Source organism: Pelodiscus sinensis, chromosome 24 (genome assembly GCF_052426305.1).
Source record: "Pelodiscus sinensis isolate ZL-2025 chromosome 24, ASM5242630v1, whole genome shotgun sequence".
In the NCBI taxonomy this organism is placed as follows: Eukaryota; Metazoa; Chordata; order Testudines; family Trionychidae; genus Pelodiscus; species Pelodiscus sinensis.
Genome location: NC_143075.1, coordinates 5083641 through 5107126, shown reverse-complemented (window position 1 = coordinate 5107126; position 23486 = coordinate 5083641). Strand labels below are relative to the sequence as shown.

The window sequence follows — 23486 nt, the reverse complement described above, 5'->3', positions numbered from 1 at the left end:
CTGCGCCAGCTCTGCTGGAGTTCCCATCTCCGCTGGCCTTGCAGCAGCTCCACCACCCAGTCGCAGCTCCTGCTGGCCCTGCCGGCCTTGTGGCAGCCCCATCACCCTGCTGGAGCTGCCACCGGCCCTATCCATGGCGGGCTCTGCTGCCCCTCACACTCCACCCTTCTTCCCCCAGCTTCCCTGCCCTGCTGGCTGCAGGCTCAGGTGTCCTGCGGGCCCCGCTGTCCCTGACACTGTCCACTCCGAGTCACCGGCAACCTCTGTCGCTGGAGCTCTATAGCCCCACAACATCTGCAGTCCTGCCAGACCTTGGATGTTGCTGGACCAGAGAGTGCCGGAACACAGAGGTTCAACCTGTAGTTTCATATTTGCAGGGCAAAAAGATCTATGCTGGCTTGTCTTACCCCTCCTTCCTCCCCTTCCCACTTCCCCCCAGCCCTTAACACTAGCATGAAAAGTAAAAGTAATAGAACGAAGTCTAGGCATTTACTTGGCAAAACCTCCAAGGCTGCAAACAAAATGCCAATAAATGCCAAACTTCCTGCGCGTCTCAGGAACCAACTTTCTGGGTCAGTGCATCCGATAGCGTCTTGAACGTTCCCCGAGAGAATAAAACAATTATTTTTGGCAACTTGCATTGATTTCGTCTAATTTTTCAATGCAACACCCCACACAGCCGCTATCCTTTGCATTCGCATCTGTCTCTTCAGGAAATAAAGCCTACAGAAAATTCAATAAACCAATTGTTTACCTCATTGATTGTACTTCTGGTTCAGAAAATTCAGCAGACAGCACAGTGTTAAATTATTAACTAAATGTTACCATTCATAAGGGACATGTCTCCATAAAGATCATCTAGAAGAACAATGACCTTGTTATAACATTAATAGCCAAAAGAATACCCAATCAGGCCAATGAAATAAAATTCCTAATGCAATGAAAACAAAAAGCATGGTGCCGAGGCAAATGTAGGTACGCATAAAGGAGCAATTATGTGAATAATTTCATGTACACATACATTTTTTTATATGCAAATGCTTATTTTTATTTCAGTTATCTGATTTTGCCTGGGAGCTATACAAGCTTAGGCATCATATTTTCAAAATTTGGCCCTTTGATGATTTTATAATTAAACTTGTAAATGATAGCTAGCTAGCTAGCTAGAATAATTGTTATTTTTATTATTATTGTATTATTACTTGGTCCAGCCTGGAGTGCAGGAAACTGGACCTGATGACCTCTCGAGATTTTCCAGTTTTTCAAATTTTGAAAATGCAATATTTAAATTAGGCTGGAAAATTCCGAAACAATATCAAACAAAGTTTTTAAAAGTGTGTGTATATCTCGATCTTCATCTCTTTCTATAGTGTTTATGCACATTTATATATACAGCCCAGATTTAAAGTGCCAGCACTTCTATACTCTCTCTGGCACGCAACCTAATTCACTTCTGAGTCTAAGGAAAGCACAACCCTGCCACCAAGAGAAACATTATAGCCGTACCCTACTGGAGGCATTGACCCATTGCACCACACACAGTCATTATTCAGTTATGTATTTCTCTAGACTCATAATAACAGCTACGCTGGGCTCTAGCTGTCATAACAATTTAGAAGCTTCCCCAAAGCCAGAGAAAGGAGAACCAACTAACGCCACCACCCTACAATGACTAAAAGTGATGTCTCTCTTTCCCCACAATCTTGGGTAAATGAATGGGATTTGCAGCATGTCAAGAAGGTCAATCAATTTGGACTATTTTAGGCCTGAGGAGCAGCAAGCGCGAATCCCTTCTTACCGACTTGGAGGAATCTGCTGAGTCAGCAATATCATTTCCTAAGGCAATTTTTTTCCCCTTGGAAGTCTCCTGTCAAAATTCAGAGCAGGCCCGTCTTTGTGGTGTATATGATACTGACAGATTCACAGAGAAGGTTTGGCTGAAGGTTAAGGCCTACATTATGGGAAGAACCAAGCATGGTACACCTGAAATATAAAATACCAGTGAAATGCAGTGGGGTTTAAAAAAAAATCCATGAAGCATCCATGCTAAAATCTCTCTTTTTTATATATATTTAACACATCTATGTTTCAAAGCGCTTACAGACATAGACTAAATAATGCTAAAGCCACCCTTACGGGATAGATAAATGCTATTAGCCCCATTTAACCAATGAAGAATGTGAGACATCGAAGTGTTAAGTGACTTGCTACAAGCCAGTGGCAGAGCGGGGGTTTGGAATCCTTAGCTCTGTTACTTGCGACTCACACCACAAAGACAATGCTGCCCCTAGGGTATGTCAGGGTGTATTGGATGTGTCCAGCCCTTAACAGTCTGAGATGTTGTGATGTAGTTATTTCTGCTGAAACAGAACCTTCGTAAGGAAGGCTTATTTAATTTTAAATTAGGGCTTTTCCTGGCATGTTGGGTCTGGAAAAAGTTCATCAGATTTCACTTTTGTTTATAGCATTGGAGAGCAGTCGTAATGATGTCCCTGATCAGTTTAATCCCTGCGAAATATGTCAGCCCAATGTGTTTATGTTTTCTGTTCTGTGCATTTAGTCAGGCTCCTACTTTACAGCTTTCAGCAGGACACTGAACGTTCCTGGCAGCTCGTGTTCTGACATGGTGTTACCCAGCAGGGAAGAAATAAAGGGAGGATGTTTGGGTTAATGTGGTTTAATAAAAGATCAGGTTTAAGGTCTGGAAAAGGGAAGGGGAATAGTTTTTCTGCCAGTGTAGACTCTGTGAGATCTTTCAGCCTCGAGATTCCCTGAACATTTTGGATCAGAGAGTTAAAATACGGGGTCTAGTGATTTTGTGTAGCTTGTATCAGGAGCTGAATTGTCAGACCATGTGAGGTTTATAGCCTTTTACCTCCACATGGTGATCTTACGCAGTTATAGTGATAGACAGTTCACAGAAAATGTGGTTATGAAATGGGATGCCTTAGCAATTTTTTTTCACATTGAAAAGAACACATCACAGATTCCTTTTTAGGGCCCCATATCCATGAAAGCTGTAAAAGAGACATTTGCGAAGAAATGATTGATATTCTGTTAAAGAGTCACAGAGGGTGCATCTACACTGTACCGTTATTTTGAGATAATTAGCCATTATTCCGAAATAACAATGCAAGCATCTACACAGTCATTCCATTATTTTTAAATAATTTCAAAATAACAGCCACTTATTCCAAAATCTGTAAACCTCATTTTACGAGGAATAACGCCTATTCCGAAGTAGCTATCTCGAAATAAGGCGTGTGTAGACGCTCCACTGCTGCTGTTTCAAAATAGCCCCTCACCAGGGCCATTCTAAGTTATTCCTCCTGGAGCCGTAAATCGAGATAGCACGTCTACATGAGGGGAGCCTGCCTCGGACTCATTTTGAGGCTTCCCTGCAGTGTAGACATGCTATTTCAAAATAAGCTATTTCAGAATATTCCAGAATAGCTTATTCTGAAATAAGTGTGCAGTGTAGATGTACCCAGAGGGAATTTAACCAGGACTCTGCAAGGATCTAGCCCATTCCTGACACTGTACAAATAAAACTAACGACTTTAGCCAAACTCCCAAATCCAACCTGCCGTGGAAACTATATTTTGATACAAAATTCCCCTGAAATGTACTAAGGTCCTACCCATTCTGGCTCTTGATTTCAGAGTTATGTAATTTCATATCCTCGGCTCTACATGCACTTAGAAGGGAGAAATCGGGGTCTGTTTGGTGGAAAGGACTTTGAATTATTTACTTATGTTCCGCTCTGTTGCCCAGGAATTGATTATGATGGAAAGCAGGGCACTCAGACTTCTGAGGGGCAGAGCACTGCAATCTCTAATAAATCTTCTATAAAGATTGGGGATATAGCAGATGAGCAGACTTACCCAGCATTCCCCAGTCCTTCAGGTCAGGGCCTTGGGGATGTGGGGGCAGGAGGCTGAGGGGCAGGAATATGTTTTCTCCCTCCCAGCTCCTCCCCCTCAGGCCGCCTGAGCCCTGTTCTCTCGTCCACCAGGCCTGTTCTCTCCTTCCCCAGCGCTGCTGCTGCTAAGGACTGGGAGGGAGGAAGGATTTGGGGCAGCGGGGAAACTTACTGGAGTTCTGTCAGGCAAGATGATAAAGCCCGAGCTCTGCTGGCTACTCCCTTAGTGGTGCAGCTGCCTCCAGTTGTCACCCTGGATGATAACTCTCTCCTGTGCTCACTGCCCCCAGTGGCCACTCTCAGTATCACATTCCTCCAGACAGCTCCTCCCTTTCCATGTCATGGAAACCAGTCCCTTTCCCAGGGCTTCCAGTTGTCCTGGTACAACAAAGCCCTGACCTTGATTTAAGTTCAGAGAAGAGGAAGCTGCCTACTCAACTTGGTGGCCCTCGTTCTCGCTGTTTAAGAGTGGTTCTTGAACAAATGGACTCACAGAATGACACACAGACAGACAGACCCACTCTAAAATATATAGATACATACCTGGGACGATAGAACTATATGCCAAGTTCCCATTCGATCAAACAAGGTGGCAATAGTCCCCGGTGTGTAGAAGGGTGATCCTTCAGGAGGACTAGAGGCTGAAAAAAATTACATTTCACTGCAGAAAAAGGCTGCAAAATCTGGTGCTCTTGTGTCTGACGTACAGCTAGCACAGCAGGGTATGGTTGATTGATTACAGCACTATTATCTATGTCCCAGCAGCTGCCTCAAGGCTCTAAATAAAATCAAGTCCTCATTGTGCTAGGTGATGTACATGAACCTAGTCCGAGACAGATCCTGCCCCAAAGAGCCTGCAGTCTAAACCAGGGATGGATAAGTTTCAGCCCAAGGGCCAGATCCGGCCTTCCTAACATTTTGATCCTGCTGGCAGACTGCATCCGGCTGCTTTCTATTTACATCCCCTGCTACCCATGCCCCGAATTTCTAGCCATTGGCTGAGACAGCAGGATCCTATTTAAATGGCTCACAGCTCGCTGTCATGGTGCTACTCCAGCAGAGGCCGAGCTGTGAGCCCTTTAAATAGCCACAGCAACCCTGGATGGCTGCCAGACAATGCAGAAACCGTGGGGCCAGGAGCCTTTTGTTGTGTTTTTAATTCAAAGCTTTGGGCTTCAGACCATGCTGGGGGAAGGCTAGTGCTCAGCCACACCCCTTCAATCCCAGGCCCCGCCCCTTAAGGGTGGAGCCAGCCCATGACAATGTGCCAAAGTTCATTAAGTGGCCCGCCTGAGAAAATTATTGCCCACCTCCTGATCTAAACAGACAAGCATGGGGGAAAGGAAGATTACCTCCCTTTTACAGATGGGGACCCGAGGCATTGAGAGGTCATACGATTTGCCCACGGTCACAACAAAAGCCTGGGACATATTTGAGAGCTGGGCCCAGATCCTGCACAACCCAGTCCAGTGCTGTGACCATCTTCCCTGTTTGCTGCTCCAAATACGGCCAGTTGCAGGCAGTGTGTGATTCTTACTGGGATTCACCAGGGCCTATGTTCTTTTCTATGGCAATTGCCGATTCCAGGCCATTGGGATTAAGGCCAGTGATGCCCAACATATTCACTCCCGGTGTTTGTGTTCCTGTCGCTTTCGTTTCATTCTGAATAATCGTTTTGTGCCATGTTTTTTTTTACATGAACATAAAGCAAGTTCCATTCAACTTTCTTTTTACTATTCATGCCCGAATCCTCTTTGTTGCTCTGGAGGAGGAGGGGGGGGGGGAAAGGTCTATAGTGCGGGGAGAGCAGTTCACTGTTACTCTCTGAAAATATATGTGCTGGTGACATAAAGCCATCCCTATCCTAGTGCTTGACTCACTTCCACGCTGAGTCCTCTTTGTGCATCAAGACGAGAACACACAGCTTCTGCCACTTAAATGGGCTATTTTTCTTGCAAAATATACCTTTTAGAAAAGCATTTTGGGAACAAGATTCTTGCTAAGAGTAACAAGGTAAGTCGTCCTGGCAGCATTTTATGCTGCAATCCAGCTGTTTGGGAGCTAGTGGTTTTCCCCCCTTGTCCTATTTATAAGAGTTGCAAATGAAAGATTTTTATGTACGGAAATTAGGACAAAAGTAATGCCACCACCTTCAAAAAAAAGGGAGGGGAGCCCTTTGTCAGGCCTCCAGGTTCTCACAAACAAGACTATATTTTTGAAAATTAAATCTATTGGACTTTCCTTCTGTAATGGTAAGGATGGGAAAGTAAAGCAGCCATGCTCTGGGTACAGAATGATGGAAATGTCCCAGTAGCTCTTGTCTGAAATTACAGTAATAATTCCAGAATTATAGCAGCCAGAAGTTAATGTATTTCTCCTCGGTATTGTCAGCGGCAAACCAAAGCCCATTAATTTCCCACTCGGTGTTTGTTTGAGAAAAATCATCCCGTGTCAGTGGCTGCTGGTGAACTTGTCTCCCAGCGACATTCCTAGACATGCTCTGTCTCCCAGGGAGGGGCCAACCCCGGCAGGAGATAAGATACAACCAGTGTTCACTGGGAGGTGTCAACGGGCAGCTTCATGACACATGATGAGTGATAAAAGGCTGTGGAAAGGTGCTGATGTGGCCACATTAGTTAATGAGGTCATAGCCGAAGTTGCTCTCCCACTGATAACCTGCAAATCCAAGTGACGGGAAGATAGCAGTCGGGTGTTTAGAAGTCCTGTCCCTCTATTCTCTTGCTGTCCGTCAGATTTAAGCCCCAATCAAAACCAACAAAAATGCTTCCGGAAGAGTAATGCGCATTCTTTTCCCAGGTTCCCAAGCTGGTTGGAGCGATGAGAAGTCAGTAGGATACGGATATTTGTGCTCAGGGGCATTCATTCCCATTTATTTGTGTACAAGTAGAGAATTAGTCTACTGAGTTTTACAATGCAGAATCTACTTGAAAAGAATGGGCTTTAGTAAATTTTATTGTACATGTAAGCTCAGCATTGCTGTGACCTTCTACTAAAGGCCTGGTAAAATCCAGATATGTTTGTTTGTTTTTTTAGTCTAGCACAGTGGTTTCCAACCTTTCCAAGCGTATGGACCTCTTTTCAATCTATTAAAATTTTGCACACCTCTCCCTGGGGGAGAAAAAAAAAGAAAAGATTGAGCCTGCCATGATGGGCCTGATCCTGACTTTTTAACTTTCCACAGACCCCCCCACCCCACCCCACCCCACAGTACTGTTGCGGGCCGCCAGGGGTCTGCGGACTGCAGGTTGGGAACCACTGGTCTAGCACATATCCAAAGAATCTAGTATCTTTAGACTGGGGGTGGAGAACCTTTCTTGGGTCAGGGGCCACTGACCCCCCAGGCAAGTAGATTTTGTGTGCTCCTGCCCCATGGTGGGATAACAGAGGGGCTGGAGTGCCAGCACCGGTCCCCCAGTGCTGGGGGAGAGCCCTGAGCCTCAGTGGCCAGATCCAGGCAAGCTGGGGTCTGCGGGTTCCCCACCTTTGCTCTACACAAGGGCCTGTTTTGTTGATGACCCAAAGCATTGGGAGGACCCATTCTTCTCATTTTACAATGTTCAGTTTTCCAACATGAATGTTGTTTAGTGAAAAATTCAACGTCTCGCCTCCATGGGCGCTAAGACGAAATAACCCTCAACTTGCAGAGTCAATGTTAGACAAGCGGGGGCTGTGCCGTCACCCTCGCGGGGTGGTATGCAGTAAAAAGACCCACAGCAGCAGAGGTGTTTGTGAGCTCCGCTGCCCACCGACCACCTCTGGACAATGCTCAGAGCCGCACTGATCACATCCGGATCTCATTTTAGCTGGGGAAGACCAGAGTCAAGTCAGGATGTTGAAGACAGTTTGGCAAGGTGAAGGTGCAGACAGAATGAAAGATCTCCAGAACATCCCAGATTTGACTGTGCTGATGTAACTCACACACCTGCTGGGGGTGGGGCACTGTCCCATGGAGTGGCACTTAGACCACTCATAAAGAGAACGAGAAGTCCTGTAGCACCTTATAGACTAACAGATTTATTGGTGCATAAGCTTTCATGGGCAAAGACCCACTTTGTCAGATGCACGTAGTGGAAATTCCAGAGTCGGGTATAAATATACAGGCACATGAAAAGAAGAAAGTACCATTCAAGAGAAAGGCCAGAGATAACAAGCTCAAATCAGTCAGGGAGGATGTGGCCCACTTCTAGCAGCTGATGTGGAGGTGTGAACACCAAGAGAATGTCTACACTTGCCCCCTAGTTCAGACTAGGAAGGCAAATGAAGCATACCGAAGTTGCTAATGAAGCGCGGGATTTAAATATCCCGCACTTGATTAGCATATTTGCAGCCGGTCGCCATTTTAAAATGCCGGTCGCCCGAATTAACTTGCCGCATGTAGACGCGGTAGTCCGATCCAAAACCTTTCCCTTGAATTAACTGTTACTCCTCCTGCAATGAGGATCGGACTACCGCATCTACACGCGGCGAGTTAATTCGGGCGATCGGCATTTTAAAATGGTGACCGGCTGCGAATATGCTAATCAAGCGCAGGATATTTAAATCCCACGCTTCTTTAGCAACTTCGGTATGCTTCATTTGCCTCTCTAGTCCGAACTAGGGGGCAAGTGTAGACATACCCCAAGAGAGGAGAAACTGCTTTTTTAGTTGGCTAGCCATTCATAGTCTTTGTTCAATACTAAATTGAGTGTGTCAAATTTGCAAATGAATTGTAGCTCTGCAGTTTCTCTTTGAATTCTGTTTTTGAAGTTTTTTTGTTGAAGGATGGCTACTTCTAAATCTCTACAGTGTGTCCAGGGAGACTGAAGTGTTCTCCCACAGGTTTTTGTGTGTTACCATTCCTGATATCTGATTTGTGTTCGTTTATTCTTTTACGTAGGGACTGTTCAGTTTGGCCAATGTATAATGCAGAGGGGCATTGCTGGCACATGATAGCATATATTACATTGGTAGATGTAGAAGTGAATGAACCCGTGATGGTGTGGCTGATCTGGTTAGGTCCTGTGATGGTGCTGCTGGTGTAGATATGTGGGCAGAGTTGGCACCGAGGTTTGTTGCAGGGATTCGTTCCTGAGTTCGAGTTACTGCGGTGCGGTGTATAGTTGCCGGTGAGAATTTGCTTCAGGTTGGCGGGTTGTCTGTGGGCGAGGTCTGGCCTGCCTCCCAAAGACTGTGAGAGAGAAGGATCATTGCCCAGGATGGGTTGTTGATCGCTGATGATGTGTTGGAGAGGTTTTAGCTGGGGACTATATGTGATGGCCAGTGGTGTTCTGTTATTTTCTTTGTTGGGCCTGTCTTGTAGCAGGAAGCTTCTGGGTACATGTCTGGCTCTGTCAATCTGTTTCCTCACTTCCTCACGTGGGTATTGTAGTTTTAAGAATGCTTGGTGAAGATCTTGTAGGTGTTTGTCTCTGTCTGAGGGGTCAGAGCAAATGTGGTTGTACTTTAGTACTTGGCTGTAGACAATGGATCATGTGGTGTGTCCAGGATGGAAGCTGGAGGCATGTAGGTAAGCATAGCAGTCGGCAGGTTTTCGGTATAGAGTGGTGTTTATGTGACCATCACTTATTCGCACTGTAGTGTCCAGGAAGTGTTTTTGCAGGTTCAGACTAATACGGCTACCCCTCTGATACTTGTCACAAAGAGAGAAAAAGAAGGAGTTTGCTTTACAGCCGTAGCTACGAGCCAGCTGGCTTTTAGCTTCAGCTGTGGAGGCTCCTGCCCTAAGCTCCAGAGATCCCAGGTTCGGTTCTGCCTGTCGGCGGGACACTGACAGCCCAGCTCTGTGGCTATGTCAAAACGCATTCAGTTGCCAAGGATGTCTGTTTTCTTTTTTCCAGCCTGTTACTGTGACTCTTGCTGCCTCCTCATCTGCACAGAGATACTTCCCAAGTTCCTTTACTACATGCAGTACTGTCTGCTGCTTAGCAAAAGCCAGAGAATACAATGCAGGAAGAGGACGTTCTCGTCCACTTCTCTGCAAAACACACAGCTCTGCTAGGTTTGAAAATCATATTGTCAGCTTTAATAATAGTAACAGTCTGGAATTCGGTAATCAGGTAAACCGTGCTGGTTTTTCCCTTTCTTTTCAGTAGATTTTTCTCCTCCTAAACAAATCAAGGTCTCAGAAATCTTTTGTCATGCCAGTACTGAACTTTCTGTCCTTCCCATCTTAGTCACTCAGATGTAATTTATTTAATCAGTGTCGCAAATGTTCAAAGAGTTCCATGCCACCTCAGCCGCTGCTGTATTTTTAGCACTTGTTACTCAACTGGGTCTGTGCACTGGAGAAGAATTAATGATTATCCGGGGTTTGTTGTTATTCAGGCATTTAAAAGAGAGGTTGGGAACACCTCAGAAGCTTTATTATCTGGAGTTTTGATGTCATTGCATGTTTAATGATGATTTAATTGTTAAAGTGAAGGTAGCACTGGTGAAAGGTGGCAGGTCAGATGAAAAGTCCTCTGTCTACCCACATAGTAGTTATAAGCATCCCTATCTCGACCTAAAAAAGTGCCTCAACTCTATCCTATAGAGGCCAGTTCAAGTATAAGGACATGTCTTCACAATGGGCTAGATTGATGGGCAGCAATTGATCCAGCGGGGGTTGATTTCTCGTGTCTAATATAGACAAGATAAATCGATCATTGAGCTCTTTCCCAGCGATTCCACCAAAATGAGAAGAGTAAGGGGAGTCAACGGAAGAGCATCAACTATTAATTTACTGCTGTGAAGATACTGCCTAAGTATGTCGACTTCAGTTATGTTATTCACGTAGCTGAATTTGCATAACATAGTTGGAAGACCCATGGTAGTATAGACAAGGCCTAAGTGATGGAGGATCAGATTAAAATGCTGGTGGTGGTGCCAACAGTAGGACCAACCCCAACTCAATCATCCCAGTGAGGGCTTTGTCAAGCTAGGACTTCGAAGCATCTAGGGATGGAGAGTCCACCCCCACCCGAGGGGACCCATCCCAGGGCTTCATCACCCACCTAGGGAAATAGTTTTTCCCAATATCCAGCCTCGACCTCCCCCACCGCAACTTGAGACCATTGTTCCTTGTTCTGCCATCCATCACTACTGAGAACAGCCTCTCTCCAGCCTCTTTGGAACTCCCTTCCAGGGAATTGAAGGCTGCTCTCAAATCCCTCCTCTCTCTTATTTTTACCTTCCCTTAGTTATTAGCATGTGTACAGGAATCTTTCTTGGGAATGGGCAAACTGAAATGGATGAAACAGCACCTCCCTTGCACCATTTCCCAAGACTCATACTGGACCTGCTTTACCCTCAGTAGAACGTGAGTGTGTTGGTGGAAAGGGCTCTTCACATGCTGTAGTGGCTTGAAGAAAATGCCAGCGTGCAGCACAACTCTGGAGTAACGCCCCTGACTTCCAGTGTCACTGGACATCATGTGGAGCTTGCGCTTTATTGTTTATTTGTGTCTCTCATTAAGCGACATCAGGCAGAAAATGTAAAAAATGCTCCTTAATTACCAACCGGGACAATGTTGAATTCTTTACTCAGTTCTTTGACAGGCAAACTCCCATCATGTTCAGTGGGGTGGAGACGTGTGAGAAGTCGATGTATAAATACATTCCTTGCATGGCTCATTGGTTTCATAGATAAACTCCTTGGCTTGGGAGCAAACAATGCCAGTCAAGACTTACCTGTTTCATCACATTTTTTGGCCTACACAGGGTACATACTTACTGATTCCAGTTTTCATGTTCTATAAGTTCACCTCTTTTTTGCCTTTTGTTTTTGGCCACATCAATGCCTTGTAACATTCTAGAAAAATAAGCATTCATAAACTTTTCCCTCTTGATAGCATACATTTGAATCAGTGGTTTTAATAGCAACACAATAGACACACAAGACGAAACCAACAACAAAAAATCCTTCCAAACTTTCTTTTCAAGCAGTGCCATGCATTATTTGCATCCTGCATTCCCACATTTTTAACTACCCTTATCCCTTTGTTACCAAAGCAACAAAGAAATAGCCCACAGAGAGGAAGTCAGCCGTGAACAGGAAGTGAAATATACATCAGACTTAGTGGACAGGATGTCAAAGACCTTTTAAATGAGCCTTCCTATTTTCTATTTGTTTGTTTCTTATTCCCAGTGTTTATTTTTTTTATAGAACAATTACAATAACAGTTATGTCCATTGTTCTGAGCGCGAACTGGAAACCAGACTACAGAAGCATGTCAGAATGGCGCTGGTTTGTCAAAGTGTGCCCTCTAGTGGGTGGCCATGGTGTAGCATTTAGGACTCCTGGCTCACTCCCTTTATACTGCAGTAGACTAAGTCATGTTGGGTATGGGTCCATCTAGACATCTAACCTAGTATCTCGTCTTCCAACAGTGGCCAATGACAGGTGCCTCAGAGGTATGGTAACATCAAGTGACCCATTCCCAGCCTCTGACATACCATCTCACCCATCCTGGCTAATAGCCATTGGTGGACCTAACCTCCATGCACTTATGGCAGCAGCCCAGAACTGGCAAGGAACAAAGGTTTCCCCTCTCTGTCAGCACGTTCTGGGTGCCTGAAAGGAGACGTCTAAATTCCTATCTAAACCCCTTAGTAAAGGCGGCTCATTTTCAAAGGCATTGGCCCTCTGGCTGCTCCCATTAGCTTCACTGGCAGCTCCCTGGCAGTCAACACCTTTGAAAATTAGGCCCTTCCTTTCAGTGCCGTTATCAGGCAGTCAGGTGCCCGTGTAACCCACACACCTGCTGGCTGTGGGGCACTGTCCCAAGGAGCGGCACTGAGACCACTCTCAGCGAGGGAGAGAGAGAATGAGTTTGCTCTGCAGCCTTAACTGAGCTCCAGCTGGCTTGTCGCTCAAGCTGTAACAATTCGCGCGCTGAGGTCCCAGGTTCAGTTCCACCTGTCGGAATTTCACCCACCTTCAGACACTCACTCTTGGAAACGCCGGCTACTTTCTTGAAGGCTTTAGTGATCTTTCTTCTGCTAGCCACAAAAATGCACTGGAAACGCAGCCTTCTTGGCTCACATTTCTTGTGCTTTCCAGCTGGCCAGGTGAGCAAGGCATGACTTTTTTAATGGGCCCTGCTTCCCCGGTGTACTTACTCCCCCAGGCCAAAAGTCGAACCCTTCCCCTTCACATGTACATGTTTTATGCCTTGCCTCAACAGTACCCGAACTAAATTTCCCACGGCCGCCACGTAATCCCGAAGCAGCGCTTGAAATGTGAGCATGGGCTCGGAGCTGCCTCCTGCTGACACTGTCAGTCCTCCAGCGATTGTCCCTTCTGTCCCACTGGCTCCCGTCCGCCAGTAGGGGACAAAACAGCTGCAGGCGCAGGCAAGGGGTTTCTTGACAGCTGGAGTAGATGGCACGCTCCGAGGTTTATCTTTTCTAGCCGGAGCCTAAATGTCCCATACTAGCTCTGAGCTAACCCCATTTATGGCTCCAAGGCGCCTTTCCCAGTGCTGAGGGAGGGGAGGTAAGCACCAGGGTTAGGCAGCCTGGAATGTCCTGGGATTTCAATCAGTCGTGAGGAGGACTTTACTCCTTTGGTGAATATTATGTTTCTCCTGAGACAGACGTATAAGCTGCCCTTTTATGCTCTGAGAGACTGGGCTCCAAACACCGGAATAAATATTCATGCCTTGTTGAAGAGCCGTATCTCTACTTTCTACACAGGCAGAGAGCAAATCTGTAAAACCGTGTGACCAAAATGCACTGCAGTGGTGGGTGACACGGTCTTCCAGAGAGCCCCCGATCCTGGAAGCCATCTGGGCCTGATCCTGCTGTTCACGGTGGTGGGGGCACGACTGTTCAGTGAAATCCATGGAGACTGTGTGCCTATTTACAATGGTGAGCTGACCAAGAAGGCTCAAAAAGTTCAATACAGAGTCTAGTTATCAGAGGGAGCGGTGCAATTTGGGGTGCTGAGGTCCACATTTGGGCTCTCAAGTCACAGGACTGGTGTGGTGGAAGATGGACCGAGGTTGAAAGAGGTATAAAGCGATGCCTGGTGAGATATAAAAGCGCATAAATATTTGAATGGTGCTAACACCAGAGAAGGGGGAGAAATACTAAGGAGAAACAGACTGGTGTATAATGAGGAAGTATCTATCAGATGCTCTGTGCGGCATTAGATACCGTAAATCAGCACATATTTTTTTCAAGTATTCAAGTACCGAAAAGGGTGTTACAAGGAGGAGGGAGAAAAATTGTTCTTGGTCCCTAAGGATAGGACAAGAAGCAATGGGCTTAAATTGCAGCATGGGACGTTTAGGTTGGACATTAGGAAAAACTTCCTAACTGTCAGGGTGGTTAAACACTGGAATAAGTTGCCTAGGGTATGTCTACACTACAGTACTAATTTGAACTAAGCTAATTCGAATTAGCGCATCTAGACTTAAAAACTAGTTCGAATTAGCATTTTGCTAATTCGAACAAGCATGTCCACACTGAGTGGACCCTGAACCGGGGTTAAGGATGGCCGGAAGCAGTGCCGGCAGGGCATCAGATTAGGACTTAGAGTGTGGAGCTGCTGCCTCAGGCTAGCCGAGGGCTGTGCTTAAAGGGACCGACCCCCACCCCGGACAGACAGTTCTCAGGGGTTCCCTGCTTGCAAAGCAGTCCTGGCTTGGAGTGCCCTGAGTGCCCACACTCGGCACATCACAGCACTCGGCCATCAGACCGGCTGCACTTGCCGCAGGCTGCCATCCGGGGGGGGAGGGTCAATCAAGGGGCTTCAGGAGAGCTTCCACCCCGAGGAGCCCGCAGAGCCAGCCCTCCTCATCGGGGGCTTGTACCCCATTCCTCTCTCACCTCCTTCCACTTACCCCTCCCTAGCCCCCCTTCCTGATGTACAAAATAAAGGACACGTGTGTTCAAAAATAGAAACTCTCTTTATTGAACAAAACTCGGGGAGACTGGGAAAAGGAGGTGGGAGAAGGGAAGAGAGAGGGTGGGATAGGGGAGGGCAACTAAAATGATCAGGGGTTTGGAACAGGTCCCATATGAAGAGAGGCTAAAGAGACGGGGACTTTTCAACTTAGAAAAGAGGAGACTGAGGGGGGATATGATAGAGGTCTATAAAAGCATGAGTGGTGTGGAGAGGGTACATAAAGAAAAGTTCTTCATTAGTTCCCATAATAGAAGGACTAGAGGACACCAAATGAAATGAATGGGTTGCGGGCTTCAAACTAACAACAGAAAGTTCTTCTTCACAAAGCAAATAGTCAGCCTGTGGAACTCCTTGCTGCAGGAGGCTGTGAAGGCTAGAACTATAACAGAGTTTAAAGAGAAGTGAGATAAAGTCATGGAGGTTGGGTCCATGGAGTGCTATTAGCCAGGGGGTAGAAATGGTGTCCCTGGCCTCTGTTTGTGGCAGGCTGGAGATGGATGGCACAAGACAAATGGCTTGGTCATTGTCTTCGGTCCATCCCCTCCAGGGTCTTTAGTGTTGGCCGCTGTCGGCAGACAGGCTACTGGGCTAGATGGACCTTTGGTCTGACCCAGTACGGATGTTCTAAGCTCATGGCTCAGAGTCGGGGGTCTCAGTGGACCACCTTGATTTTCATGCCAACCTGCTCCTGGGTGGCCAGTCTGGCAGCTATCCTACCCTAGACGGTCACTTTCCTGTGCCTAGTGCAGAGGTCGTGGATGAGGTCCACGATGTCCGCACTAGACCAGGCGGGCGCCCGCCTCTTGCGGACCTGGGCAGGCTCCTGGGAGCTGCCAGCCTGGTCCCGGGAAGAGGCGGAGGGCTGGGTGGCAGCGGGTGGCTGGCTCGAGCTGTGCCAGGTGCAGGGTCTGCTGGCTGGGTGCTGGCAGGCTTGCACCTGGCACGGGCACCGTAGCCAGCCCGTACCCCTTTAAGGGCTTTGGGGCCGGGAGGGGGGCAGAAGAGTTTCCCTGAAGGATCAGTCATCTCCCCCTATTGTTGTGCATCTCTCAGAAGCCTTTGGAAGAGCTGGGCAGATAATACAGGCAGAAACGTCAGCGGTGTGCGGGAGACAGCCAACTCTGTGCGTCAACTTTAGGTCAAACCCCCTCTCCTCATTTTCCAGTGGTTAGCCAAAATCAGTCCTAGCAGAGGTAAGGCTGATTTAAAAAAAGGCGGGAGGGAAATGGTTCAAACTACCAACATCTCTGGGAGAGCACGTGCCTTCCGATTGCTTCATTGTTCACGGCCTTGGGGTGCTTTGGGATTGCCCTATGCGGTTGGATACCCAATCAGCTGGAGGGGCAAAAGACCAACATCCCTCTGGCAGAATATTGTCCATTCGTGACTGTCAGGGTTAATTATTGCCACTAAGAATAAGTTCTCTGCTCGTCCCCAGCAGCAGCTCATACTGGTCTGAAATACTTAGTCCCGCAGGTTGCTACAAACCCATCATCACATTCCAGGCCTCGTAATCACCTGCGCCTAGGAGCAATGTGAGTCTCTGTTTCAGAAGGATCATGGACTCATAGAATTCTAGGGCTGGGCGAGGCCTCAGGAGTCATCGTGTCCAGCCCCCTGCCCAAAGCAGGACCAACCCCAACTACATCATTCCAGCCCTGGCTTGACAAAGCCTGGACTTTAAAATCTCAAGGGATGGCGATTCCGCCCCCTCCCTAGGGAACCCATCCCAGGGCTTCCCCATCCTCCTGGGGAAATAGTGTTTCCTAATATCCAACCTAGACCTCCCCCGCTGCAACGTCTAACCATGGTGGTGAGTCTATCTTGTGGTAGGCAATTCAGCAGAGAGTTCTGTGACATAGGGTTGGGGAAAGGGTGCAGCTTGATTACCATTGGGAATGAAACCGTTACTGCGGGCATCCAATCCAGACCTCCCTCACCTCCTCTTGAGACCATTGCTCCTCGTTCTGCCATCCGTCACCACTGAGAACAGCCTCTCTCCATGCTCTCTAGAAACCCCCTTCAAGGAGGTGAAGGCTGCTATCAACTCCCCACCCCTCACTCTTCTGTAGACTAAACAAGCCCAAATCCGTCCCCCACCCTCTTCTCCATAGCAGGAGTCAGAAAGGGGCATAGAACTCATGTCTGGTTCAATTTAAGAGAAGAGCCATATTCACAGTGACCTCACTGGAACCTGGATTGGGCCTACCTCTTGCAGAGGGGTGTCCCGCTCCTCAGGGCCGAGTCTGCAGATATGAGCCATAGGGAAGCACCCGGCCAGCTGCGATGATTTGTGGTTCCCAGCCTGGGCTGACTTCTTTTATCTGATTGTTCTCCATAAATCTGCTTTCAAACATTCTCACAGGACTTGCAAGCCCTTATTGGGGTCCTTCCGTCACCTCCGTCGCCTCAGCCTTTCTCTTTTCTCTTTTGTTTTGATTTCATGTCTTAAAGACGTTGTGGTTTGCTTTTAAAATTACTTTCTTGCCCAGAGTGCTGCTATTGTATTATTTTTTTCCAAGGGACTCTTGTAGGGTTGCCAGGTGTCCAGTTTCGAACTGGACAGTCCAGTACTTGAGCTTTCTGTTCGGGAAACAAATTGAGAAAATAGAAATGAGAAAATATCAATATCCGGTATTTTCTAAATAAGATGTAATGTAGATTGGGATGTAATGTCAAGTGTGTCCAGTACTTTTGTTGAAACCATCTGGCAACCCTAGACTCTTGCAATGTAACCTGCCCTGAGTATGGAGGCAGTGTCAATATTTAAAATCATTCTCCTACCTTGCTTTCTTTCTCTCTTTCTCTCTCCTAATTTGTATTGCTGTTTTGAATGCAATTTAAGCTGCATTTTCACATACCTCTGCTCTATCGTTCGATTCACTCTCTATTTCTTTTGGACTTTGGGGTTTTTTTTATCTCTCTTCCTCCCTCCATGGGCCCAGCCTCTGTGATTAAGTCGGCAGCTCTCCTGCTGTTTTTAATAGGCCTGTAGGCCTGACCATCTGATGAGAACCAAACTGCACAGCTTGCTCCTGAATACTTTCACTGGAATCTCCTAATGCACAGTATTAATCATTGCTGTCAAACCATTCAGGCCCTAAATATGTCCACCCAAGATAAAATTATACCAAACAGGATAAAAAGGATTGGGTTCATATTAAAAACAGATACTAGACAGACAGTCCCCTGAATTTGGGGGCCCAATGGGCACTGGCCTTATCCAGTTTAACAAAGAATGGATTCCTCAGAGTCAGCTTTTCATTTTTAGTAGTCAGAAAAGTTTCAAAATACAAGTATAATGAGTCAAAGGAAATATAGAAAGGTGTGGCTTCCTTTAGTGCTTACTAATATATATGCCTGGGTAATAGTTTCCTGACATATTCTATTCAAATTCATTTCTTTTAGTGAACTTAAGGGTTGTAAAGTAAGAGAAATCTTCTTTTGCTGCAAGGAAAAGACAGTAATTGCTGTCTCAGTAGCCATTGCGCTTGACATTTGGGAGCTCTTTTCCACAGTCTATGGTTTGAATTTGAGCCTGGGAAGAGTAGAACTCGGCGTATTCTCAAAGCATGGTGTTACTTCATACGTCCCAAGTAAGGTAAGGCTGCTTCTCTGCTGGCTGGTTTGGAATGATAGCTGTGTATCTTAAATGATGTCTATTCTGGCGATTTCTGAGCTGCCAGGGGATGCAGTCACTTGGTTTTGGCGTGTTTATGCTTGTCTCCATGTTCCCGCTAATTTTTTCCATCCGTGTGCAGAATTGTTCCATCCACGTGTGGAATAATTTTTTCTATGTGTGCCGAGGCATGTGTGAATGTGCACCACCAGTAGAAACAAAACCCTAGCTGTGGGCACACTGCTGATCAGCAGGGCGGCATTTGAATGTCTCCTGAGTGGCCGCACAAACGCCCAGCTTACAGGCAAGACTGCCCTTCACCCTCATCCGCTGGAAAGATTATTTCTAACATTCAGCAGCAAGAAAGCCTTTCTTCTTTGGAGTGGGTGATCAAGGCTGATCAGGGGTACTATACAAGTGACATAAGGTTAGTGGTAACAATTCATTACCGTAATTTAGTGCATATAACCCGCACCCACGTTTTTTTCTATTTGAGTAAAAAAATCTTGTATACCCCACTCACGAATATAACCCACAGGGTATACAAGACTTTTCTGTGCCGGGGGTATGTTTGCTGAGGGTATATTTAGGGTGAGGTGGGGGATTAGCCACTCACCACCCCAGGTTCCAGCGCAACCGCCAGCCTCCGAGCGGGGGAGCACTCTTCCCACAGGTTCCTCTGTAGCCACAGGAAGGGGCAAGAGGAACAGGACCCACCAGCCTCTTGGCGGGGGAGCACTCACCATCCAGTTCCTGCACAGCTGCAAGAAGGAGCAGGGGGATGAGCACTCCCCCACCCCTTCCTGTGGCTTTGCAGGAACCGGGGAGTGAGCGCTCCCCCGCCCGGAGGCTGGAGGCTGGTGGCTGCGCAGCCACAGGAAGAGGCGACTCACCACCTGGTGAGTAAAAAAATTCTGTATACCCCGCACCCGAGTATACCCCACGGGGGGTGGTGCGGGGTTTGTAAAAACGAATGTAACCCACGGGTTATATTTGCTAAATTACGGTACTCCTCAGGCCAAGCTGATTGTGTGACTTCATTCAATGGTCTGAGATATTGCGTAGCGCCAACCCCAACATGCCTGCCCGCCGGGGTGTTAAAAAGGTAGCCCTGCACAGAGGCCTTTCAGCCGTGTCCACCACAGAGGATGTGTTCATTATTCAGCACTATAGACCGGGCAGGCTGTGGGAACTGGAAGTGAAAGCTGCCCATCTAGCAATCGCAACAGTCTTAGGTAAATGCAGGAAATGTCACCGGGATTTGATTGGAACTTGGCAGGTCGTTCCTGTTCTGGCATCACTGGTCAGAGAACAGAATGAAATACCAACCTGCCCCCCATTCTCCGTGTGTACTGATGCTAATGTAGCCATACACCGGGCTGTCATCTCTCTCTGCTCCCCTACTTTGTTCTGTCCAAGCTGCAAGACTTACCAGCCCAGTTTGTGTATTTCTCACACCCTCCCAGGATCACAGAACACTAGGACTGGCAGGGACCTCGAGAGGTCATCGAGTCCAGTCCCCGGCCCTCACGGGAGCACCAAGCACCGTCTAGACCATTCCTGAGAGATGTCTATCCACCCTGCTCTTAAAAATCTCCAGTGATGGAGATTCCACAACCTCCCTAGGCAATTGATTCCAGTGCTTAACCCCCCTGGCAGGCAGGAATGTCTGTCCAACCTAATGTCCAACCTAAACCGCCTCTGCTGCAGTTTAAGCCCATTGCTTCTTGTCCTCGCATCTCTGGGCCTTCTACCATGTAACGACCTGAACTGAGACCAGATCTAGACCCTCAGACCCTTTCACGTGGGCTACCAGAAATACATCAGGTGGTCTCAGCATTCAACCTGAATTCAGAACACTGAACAACCAAGGAACAGCTCCATTTCCCTGCCTACAGAGGTAAGAGTCTAGTTGACTAGTCACTTATCAGACATCCCCACCCCAGGGGGAGCAGGAGCTGGTGCAGGAGGGAGCTGTCTTCAAAGCCGATTCCCCCAAGCACCATCTCTGCAGGGGGCACCAGGCCCAAGCCGGGAATCTGCTCATTCCCAATTCACACCTAGTCCCAGATGCTGCGACTCTGCTTTTAAAATGCTTTTTAAAAAACAGAAGTGCAGTGGGGGTGGGGACCCAGTGGGAGCCAGACCAGCTGATTCCTGGCTCCCACTGGGTTCCCCCTGCTGCGTTTCAGCCTCTTCCATGTAGTGAGAGCTTCTCTTTACCTTCCTCCCAAGCCTGGAAGCTTGCAAATGGATGGCCCAGCGGTGGAGCATCTCCACAGACCTCAGGGCAGCCCCGCCACGTCCCATCAAGGGAACCCAGCGCAGCCTTCGGACTCTGTCGCCAGCCTTTGTTTGCGTGGTTACTTTCTTGCCGAAAGTCCCACTGCCAGAACTCCCCCCACCCCCCAGCACAGACCCACAGCCCATTTTGCCCAATAATCCCAACTCCCCATAGTCTGTGGCATCTCTCAGCGAACCCCCTCGTCTCCCCCCACCCCCGCCACTGTCAGCATCTCTTCCTAGCACTGCAAGCTCAGTGTTTCTCAACTCTCTTTTCTTCCAGGGAGCGCTCCAGCTCTTGCCTGGACACCCCCGTGGGCTCACCCCTCCATCACCCCCCAGTCTTTATCCCTCTCCAGCCGTCTGGCTTCAGCTTTCTGGGTCAGAGACCCAGCAGGCGGCTCTCTCTGCACCTCTCGACATCGCTTCACGTCCCTGGCCAGCGCTTTCTGGCTGGAGATCATTCATCAGCAAACCCCTCCTCTTCGCCCCCCCAGCTGCCTTCTGCTTTCACCAGCCTGATTGGGCTCCAGGGAACTCTCCCCAGATTCCCTCCCTGACGCTCTCAGCCCGGCTCTGTGGTGCACACTTTACCCTCAGGGGACCTGCTCCCTCACCAAAGGCTGGGGTTCCAAACTCTCCCCCGAAGAGCTCTCTGGATTTGGGGTTCCCCTCTCAGGATTCTAAACTATCCCAGGGTTAGCCCGACCTTCCAGACTTCCCCAAATTAAGGTACACCAGCAGTGGAGCCGGACAGCGAAGCCGAGTTTCAGGGAAGGGGCCGACTGTCCTCTCGCAAAGCTCTCTAACCGTTTTTCAAAGAAAAGGCCACCCAATTGTCTTTTGACACGGGCACATCCCAGTATATTTCCCCTCGCCCCATTCTCCCGAATGGCTGTGCCATTGTGGCGGAAATTTAACAAAGCAAATGAAAACCAAAACCAGCCCCCTGGAAGCAGTCACCTGGCCGGTAAAATTCCGGCCACGTGGCTAAAGTTTGGCGGAGTTATAAGCCACTAGAAATGGGGGGGTTATAGGAAGGTCAGGCAGCCTTAATACTGGGCTGTGTTCCCAGCTCCACTGAAAATATCCAAATACTAAAAAGTGGTGATTTGCGCGTTTTCCTAGCCTCGTTGGTGCTGCCTTCTCGGAGAGGGGTGACCAGGATAGATCAGTCCATTCTTTACCAAACCCTCTGCAGAGCATTCACCCCCAGACGTATGTTTACCTGGTCTGTCCATGCAGATGCTGCCTACATTTGGAGCTAGGGCTGGGGTCATGGGGACCCCATGGCTGGGGGAGGCAAGCCCCCCCCCCAGACCTGCCCGCCAGAAACCAAGCTTCCCCTCACTGTGGTCTGCTGGCCCCTTCCCAGCCTCCCGCCCCCCACACACATACACAATGTGCTGTTGGCCCTTGTCCCCTCCCAGCCCAGGGTAGCACCCCCAATCTCCTCCGGCCCTGGAGCTCTGGCGAGCCAGTGGGCCATGAGGCCCCTGGCTACCCTGGCCACAGGGCTCCAAAGAGCCAACGGGTGATGTGGCCCTGTCCCTGGAGAGGTGGTGGGCGGCACAGCCCTAGCCTGCCCTGGCCCCGGAGCTCTGGAGAGCCGGCCAGAAGGCATGGCACAGAGGTGGGGCTGTACCGCCCACCCCCTGACCAGCAAGTCCCTCCCTGCAGCCGAGCCGCCAGCCCCAGCTCCAGATGGCCAGAGTAGCCCAAGTGCCGGCAACACAGGCAGCGCAGCCCCCAACTTATCTGCCCCAACCTCTGGCATCACAACAGCTGGGTGGCGCAGTGAGTCTGGGGGACTCCAGAGGGGCCAGGTGAGGCGGTTTGGGAAGACCGGGCCTTGCCCCCCTATGCTACCTGCCGTCCATGGCTGCGATACTCCTGCTTCCTCTAATCAAGCTGTGTAAATGCAGTACCCCAGGCCAGTGGCTAGCTGCCTTGCCTAGGTGCCCCTGGGGTTCCAGGCAAGTTTGTGTGCAGGGCAGGTGGCTTGTGAGGCTGCTGCCCATGTTACTGGACTTCCACTTCTATTTGTAGCATGCGAGCTAGCGCAGGTTTATCGGCTCACGCCTGGAATCGTAGCTCCAGGACCAAGCCCCGGGGCCGCCTTGTGGGGTCATGAAGCTTTATGTCTCCTCAGCCCATTCTTGCTCTGCACACCAAGCTCTGGGCTTCCTTTTTGTCGCTCCGGGGCCTTTCCGAGGTTTGCCTTGCTCCCTACCGAGAGTGCTTTGCAATGGCTGGCACCTCGCCCATCCAAAGGGCATGCCTGGCCTCCCAATCTTGGAGAGGGCTGTGAGGACCTTTGAAAGGGACAGAACTCTCCCCGCTCCGTGGCATAAACCAATCTCAGATAAATGGGGGTTCGGAACAACATGCCCACCATGTTTCTGTCCGGGGGTGGATTTTTTCCATCCATGTGTAGAAAAAGTTTAACGCACACCGAGGCATGTGTGAATGTGCACCACCAGTAGAAACAAAAAAATACCTCGCTGTGGGCGTTCTGCTAATTAGCTGGGCGATATCTGAATCTCTCCTGAGTGGCCGCACAAGCGCCCAGCTTGCAGGGATTCCCGGTTAGGAAGAAACTTTTGCTGAGGGTAAATGACTACATGATTTCCCTGCTTCAGGGAAGCCTGCATCTTGCACTGTAACATTTGATGTGGGCCAGCGATCGGGACAGGACACTTAGGTCCAGACTGGACCATGGGTCTGACCCAGATTGAAAACTCCTTTAGA

General features: G+C 48.5%; 1 protein-coding gene across 5 annotated transcripts in view; it reads left to right on the top strand.

Annotated features, from left to right (window-relative positions):
• PRDM16 (PR/SET domain 16) overlaps positions 1 to 23486 on the top strand; it is a 537737-nt gene that overhangs the window by 381740 nt on the left and 132511 nt on the right. The window contains exon 1 of one of the 5 annotated variants that reach the window (XM_089773174.1): positions 18246 to 18434. The exons of the other annotated variants lie outside the window; for them this stretch is intronic. The gene's annotated coding sequence lies outside the window, so the exon portion shown is untranslated. Of the gene's footprint in view, positions 1 to 18245; positions 18435 to 23486 lie in introns of those variants that run through there. 5 annotated transcript variants of the gene reach the window in all.